The sequence below is a fragment of the Ovis aries genome, chromosome 14 (assembly GCF_016772045.2).
Source record: "Ovis aries strain OAR_USU_Benz2616 breed Rambouillet chromosome 14, ARS-UI_Ramb_v3.0, whole genome shotgun sequence".
Lineage (NCBI taxonomy): Eukaryota > Metazoa > Chordata > Mammalia > Artiodactyla > Bovidae > Ovis > Ovis aries.
The window spans coordinates 50488644-50495619 of NC_056067.1; positions in this window are offsets into that span (position 1 = coordinate 50488644).

Genomic DNA, 6976 nt, shown 5'->3' on the forward strand with positions numbered 1-6976 from the left:
TGTTGTATAACACAGAGAGCTATATTCAGTATGCTATGATAAGCCAAAATGGAAAATAATATATATGTAACTGAATCACTTTGCTGTACAGCAGAAATTAACACACTGTAAATCGACTATTCATCAGTTTAAAAAGCCTTCATGAGACAATCCAAGAGGCGGGAGGAGTCAGGAGAGGGAGGTTCCCGCCTCTGGAAATCCTTTCCTGTGTCACTAAACTCAAAAAGGACTCTCTTGGACTCCCCTGCCTCCGCAAACCCCTGCACGTCAATATATGGGTCTGTCCTCCCATCTGACCTGGGCTCCTTAAGGGCAGGGCCCAGGCCTGACTCATCTTGATCACCACCATTGCCCAGCAGGAGGCTTAGCACACTGTGAGCCTCAGGAAATATAAGTACTGGGTGGATGAATGTGTGAATGAGCGAGTGCGAGTGAGTCGCCCTATGAGGAAATCACTGAGTGAGGTACTTAATGAGGGCAGGAAGGACAACGCACGGGTGAGTTTAGTAGCTGGAGAAGGGAAGGGATGGAGAAATTTCTGAGATTGTGTATCCAGCTCCCCGCTCCGCCTCCAGCCTCAACAAAATCTCACTGTTTCCCGTCCGAGCTACGTCCAGAATCCCAATACTGGGTGTGCTGGGAAGGGCTTACCAGGCCAGACTCGCAGAACCTGTCCGCTCAAGAGCCGCTCCAGCGTCTACGAAGCAAACCCCTCCACACACACATACCAACCGGCAAACACCTAGTCTTTTGGCTGCCTGGCTGGACCTGCGGAGACCGCTCTATCGCGGTCCTCCTAGGGCTGTGGACCCCGCCTACTAGGGAATGCTCCCTGCCCTGAGTGGCCCAGGGTGTTAGGGGGCGGAGTGTCTATTGGCTGGAAGCTGGTGTCTGACGTCACGGGTAGCTTATCACAGCTCGATTTCGGAGGCGTGCTCCGGTGTCAGACACGCCTCTAAAAAAGACAGCCTCCCGAGCTTGCTGAGCGCGTGGGCGACTGCTGAAGGATCTTGAGTGAAGTTTCCGGCTGCGGGTAGAGCTGGACCGTTCGACGGCCTGATCCTATCTTGAGAGAGGATGAGAGTCCGAACTCCTTGGTCCTGAGGAGGACAAACTGAGGGGCCTAGACTTCTGAGTCTGAGGGAGGAAGAGGCTGAGCGTCCGGATTCCTGGATCTTGAGGAAGAGGGGAGCTGGGACCCTGAAGAATCGTGCTCCAGATTCGGGGACTCCTGGATCCCAAGGGTCACTGGCCTGCCCAAGGATCACAGATTTGGAGTTCAGGGGGTTTTGTGGCTACGTATTGTATTGGAGCCAGAGGTCTGAGTTCCTGAGGTGGGGCTTAGACTAAAGATGAATAGGAAAAAGGCTTAGGGGAAGCTTTGGCCTCGATACTGGCCTTTACTTCATCCTTGAAAGGGAAGCCAGGGGCGGGTGCTGTGTGCAGAAAGAATCCAGAACAGGAGGAGACTTGAGACTCATGTGGAAACCAAGAGAAAAGCACAGATACCAACTGAGAGATTAAAATACTGAAAACAATAACGGCAATAGAGCTCACTTGTACGGACTTTACTGTGGCCCAGGTTCTGTGCTAAACATTTTACATAATTATCTCATGTCTTCCTCTTAACAGCTCTGAGTGATTGGATTATTATTATTCCCACTTTACAGGTGAGAAAATTGAGGCCCAGTGAGAGAGAATCAAGATCCAGATGTAAAGAGACAGGAGAGACACAAAACACACATGGAGACGGATAACGACAGACAGGCCCAGAGAGAGAGGGGAAAGTACACAGTGAGAAAAGAAGAGAGACTGAGAGGGGGCTCCCAGGGGGTGGGGGTGGGGGTGGGGGTTTGGGGCCTGGGACTCCTGAGGTCTGGAGGAGGAAGGGTGAGGGAGGTGACTCCCAGGTATTTCCTCCTCAACTCTCAGATACCAGGCCTCTCACTATGGGTGTTGGGCCTGATTGGGGTCGAAAATACTGATTAGGACAGTATGGGTGTGTCGTGTGTCATTATCCTATTAGGAGATGACAGATGATTCCTGGGATGTCCCTGGTCTGGGAGAACCCTCCCCCTCCCCCGGACCCCCGGGCCCCCGGCCCCCCGGTCTGCGTTCTTTGATCTGCCCAGATCAGCCTCAGGGAGGATTGGAGAAGGGCAGGTCCCTCCCTGTCCCTCCCCATCGCTGGATCCCATCACCCAGAACCATCACTGAGGCCCACTCTGGACACAGGTGGGCCACCCTGGGGCACCAAAAGCTTTCCTGGTGGGTATTCATCCCTCTGGGTCTCTCTACTTTTCCCCAAGTTTTGAACCAATGCCTGCCAGAGGTCCTGGCACATTGCAAGGGCTCACCAAATGCTTATGGAATGGATGGACAAATATCCACATCTCTTTGGGCAGCTCTTCCTCTGTCCCCCACCCTCCATCTCTCCCTGCTTTCCCATCATGTTCTTTCTCATCCCCGCCCAGGCCTCACCTGTCTCCTCTCATCTTCCCTTTGACCCTGGTGTTTCTCCTAAAGCCGCTGGGCCCACCATTCCCATTAGGGAGAAACTACAGCCAGCTGCATTGGCAGACAGATTCTTTACCCTGAGCCATGGGTTTGATCCCTGGTCCAAGAAGATCCCACATGTGCCGGGGCAGCTGAACCTGGGCACTACAACTACTGAGCCTGCACTCTAGAGCCTGGGAACTGCAACTACTGAGCCACACACCACAACCGCTGAAGCCTGAGAGCCCTAGAGCCTGTGCTCAAGAGAAGCCCGCACTCTCCGCAACTAGAGAAAACCCTCAAGACAACAAAGACTCAGAACAGTCAAAAATAAACTTTAAAATAAATACAATTTTTTTTAATATGATGGAAAGAGGAGTTCTCAAGACCCCAAATACAGGCACACCCCTGGCACCTCAGAGTCAGGAATGCAAGATCAGAACAAACGTGTCCTCCAACGCCTGCTTGGTGTGATCATGCATTTATACCCACACAAGCAGAGAACCCACACACAGCACGTGAAGTTACCTACAAACACACACAGGGGCGCACAATCGTGAAATCACTTGCACTGACACCACACAGAAATAGCCCATTTCACATGCAAAAGAGACACCTCAGTTGTGTGGTTATACGCCCAGCCACAGACAGGCCAATCCCTACTAGGACCATGAGCAAAGACTTGGTTTTATTCACTATTGCATCACCAGCAACTAGAACATCATCCCCACTATCCTCATAAACACAAAATGTTTCCTATGGGCCAGGTGCAGTTTCTTTACATGAATTAACTCATTTAATCCTCTCAGCAACTCTATTGGCAAAAACCCATTTTGTAGATGGGAAAACAGAGGTCCAGGGAAGTTGAGTGGTTTGCCCAAAGTTTCACAGCCATTCAGAGGCCATCAAGATTTGAACTAAGGTTTTCTGGCTATAGAGTCCAGAATACAAAGCTGCCACTCAAAAACTAATTCCTAGGCTTCCCTGGTGGCTCAGTGGTAAAGAATCCACCTGCCATTGCAGGGGATATGGGTTCAATTTCTGATCCAGGAAGACCCCACATGCTACAGAGCAACTCAGCCCATGCACCACAACTACTGAGCCGGTGCTCTAGAACCTGGGAACCTCAACTTCTGAAACCCACATGCCCTAGAGCCTGTGCTCCGCAACAAGAGAAGCCACCGAAATAAGCAGTCCGCACCCCGCAGCTAGAGATTAGCTCCCGCTCGCCACAACTAGAGAAAAGACTGCGCAGCCACGGAGACGGAGCACAGCCGAAAATAAACAAATTAAGTGCTACAAAATAATAACGCCTGCCTTCACCTAGTCAAAATTACAGAAACTTGACAACTGAGACTGCACCCAAACACAGGTGCAGAGGAGGGAGGATCACAGCAGGGCAATACAGACACGTAAATAGAAAAGACCTTCTCACGTGTCACACCCCAGGACACAGGAACGCTCAGAGAGACACATCGTGACAACCCCTACACAGAAGCAACAGCACCCAGAGAGGCACACACACCACACAGCAGAGATACAACACACCCAAACCCAAACTCTGACGCACCCAGAGCGCCCTGAGTCCGTCCTGTTCCGCTCCCAGCCCCGCTGGGCTGGCCCTCGAGGAAGCAGCAGGCTCAGGATGGGATGGGGGCCACCTCACTTGTCTGCTCAGCCAGACTGGTTCCACCAGGGTCATGGATGGCACCACCCTCCTTGTGAAACCCACGTTGGGCAACTGGACCCTGACCTGGCCTGGACACCTGAATTCTGGGGAGAAAGAGGCTGGGAGCCTGGCTTCTGGAGTAGGGACTGGGTTCTAAGGGAGGCGAGGAGGGAACTCTGAGGAGGGATTCCTGGGGCACAGACACTTGGATCCTCACCGGCCCCCGGCCCCCGGCTTTATTTTCGTTCTGTTTTTTGCTACCAACCCATCTCCCTCCTCTCCCCTCATGCGTGCATGCTCAGTTGTGTGACTCCATGGACTGCAGTGTGCCAGGCTTTTCTGTCCATGGAATTTTCCAGGCAAGAATACTGGAGTGGATTGCCTTCTTTATGGATTCCCTTCTTTGAAAGTGAGTTTCCAGATTTAGCAAATAAAAATACTGGACACCAAGTTAAATTGGAATTTCAGGTAAACAGCAAATATTCGGTTGGCCTGAAAGTTCAATCGGGTTTTTTCATAAATGGTACAGAGATGGTACAGAAGATGGTACAGAGATGGTACAAAAAAGCTTGAACAAACTTGTTGGCCAACCCAATACTTTTTTAAGAGTAAGTATATTCCCTCCAACATATGGGACACTGCTGCTGTTACTGTTTAGGTGCTCAGTCGTGTCCAATTCTTTGCAACCCCATGGACTGTAGCCCACCAGGGTCCTCTGTCCATGGGATTTCCCAGGCAAGAATACTGGAGTGGATTGCCATTTCCTTCTCCAGGGGATCTTCCCAACCCAGGGACCAAACCCTGGTAGGCAGATGTTTTACCACTGAGCCACCTGGCAAGCCCCATATGTGACATACAGTAAAAAAGTATTGTTTATCTGAAATTCTAATTTAACTGGACATCCGGTATTTTCTCTGGCAACCCCATTTGAGGGGGATGTAGGCCAGGTGCCCAGAGACTCTGCCGTGGTCACCCCTCAGCCCCCAGCTCTCCTTGTCCTGCCCTCTGCCCTCCTCCTCACCGCGGAGCAGGCCACCTCACAGCTTCTCCAGTCCTGATTTCCTCATCTACATGAGTCGCTGTATCTAATTGGGGCCCCTGGGCTGTGTCAGAGTTGGAAGAGGAAATTTGAGGACAACTCAGGTTGTCATCTTGGGAGCCCTAGAATCTGACCCTGACTGAGTCACCTGCAGCCCACGGTCTGGTCCACTGGGGGAGGGGGCCCTGTGGCTCTCTCCAAAGAGCAGGCCTCAAGGTGGGGAGAGATGCCAAGAAGGGGCGCAGAGACTCCCGGATAAGGGCACTGAGACACAGAACTTGAGAGGAGGGCCTCAGAGATGAGGAGACAGAGAACCAGAAGAAACTGGAAGACAGATCTGCAGCGATGGGGAAAGAAAGAAAGAAAGGAGAGATTCAGAGCCAGAGAGACAATAATACAGAGATGGGGCACAGAGCGGGGAGATGTTTCCCAGACATTCAGGCTCCAGGACCAAGTGATGGAGACAACGGGCAAGAGGCTGGGTGCCGCCCTCAGGTCTGGGACAAGCACAGCAAGCCACTTTGGGGTGGTGCCAGGAGACCAAGGCTTGGGGGAAAGCGGGACCCCAGATCAGTAAGGTGATACCCAGCATGGTGATGACACCACTCCCTCTGCAGCTAACACCCCGATTTTCCAGTGCCTCCTACATTTTTGGAGTGACACCCGTGCTGGGAACCTCATCCACCCGGCTCTAATGCCGCTTCCTTCACTGAGTCACCTCCAACCCCGCCAGACCTGTTGAGGGGAGACTTTTGGGTGACTCAGGCATCCAGGCCCCCAGCTCTTTCATTTCCCAGGAAGCCATCAGTCTGAGTATCCCAGGACCCCTACCTGACTCAGGGACACAGTCTAGCTTAGACCTGAGAGTCTGGACTCCCAGCCCCTTCTGCCCTCAAACCCAGGAGTCCTGGTCCCCAGTGCTCTGCTCTGTTTGGACTCAAGCATCCTGGACCACATCTTCCTCCTTCAGGAACCACAGGTTTCTCAGTTCCCAGCATCCTCTCTTCCCAAGTTGGAGTTGGGTGAGGCGTGTTTATTTACTTTGGTTCCAGCATGGGTCAACCCCCCAAACACACTGCCCCCCTATGTGCCTGGTGGGCCTGAATGGGAGGACCCGAAGCCCCCACTCCCAGGGAAGTTGGGGCCTCACTAAGGGTGGCGGGAGCACCGACCGGCCTTTCTCTTCTCGCCCTTTCCCTTCCGCCGAAGCTGTGGGTCGTGGGTCGGCCAGTGGCTGGCACCCCCACTTACCTGACTTGTTTTCTCTTTTCTGAATCTCTGGCTTCCCCTTTCTTGTTACTTCTCCCCAGATGTCTGTGCCCCACTGTCTCAGCATCTCTCTCTGTCTTCTTGTCTCTCTCCATCTCTCTGAATCTCCTTGTCTCTCTCTCTCCCCTCTGGTCCTCTCCTTCTCTGCCTCCCAGTCCCTCCCCGTCTCTCTGTCTCTCCCTCTCTTTGGTCTCTGGACAGCTGTGCCCCGTGCACCTCCCCCTCTGCCCTCTGTCTCCATCTCTCTGTCTTTCTGCTGCCTTCCTTGGCTTTAGACCTCTACTCCCAGCTCCTCACCCTTGGGCCCCCTCCCCCACTATTTCCTAGGTCCTCTGAGGCTGAGCAGAATTGGGATGAGGGATGGAGAGGGAGGGAGGGGAAGTCCCAGTGGGGAGAAGAGGGTCAGCCAGACCGGCTTGGCTCCCTGGGCATCTTTGTCAGAGCCCCGCCCAGCACCACACAGCCCGCCCATTTATAAGCCACTTGGTGCCCAGGCGTCACCC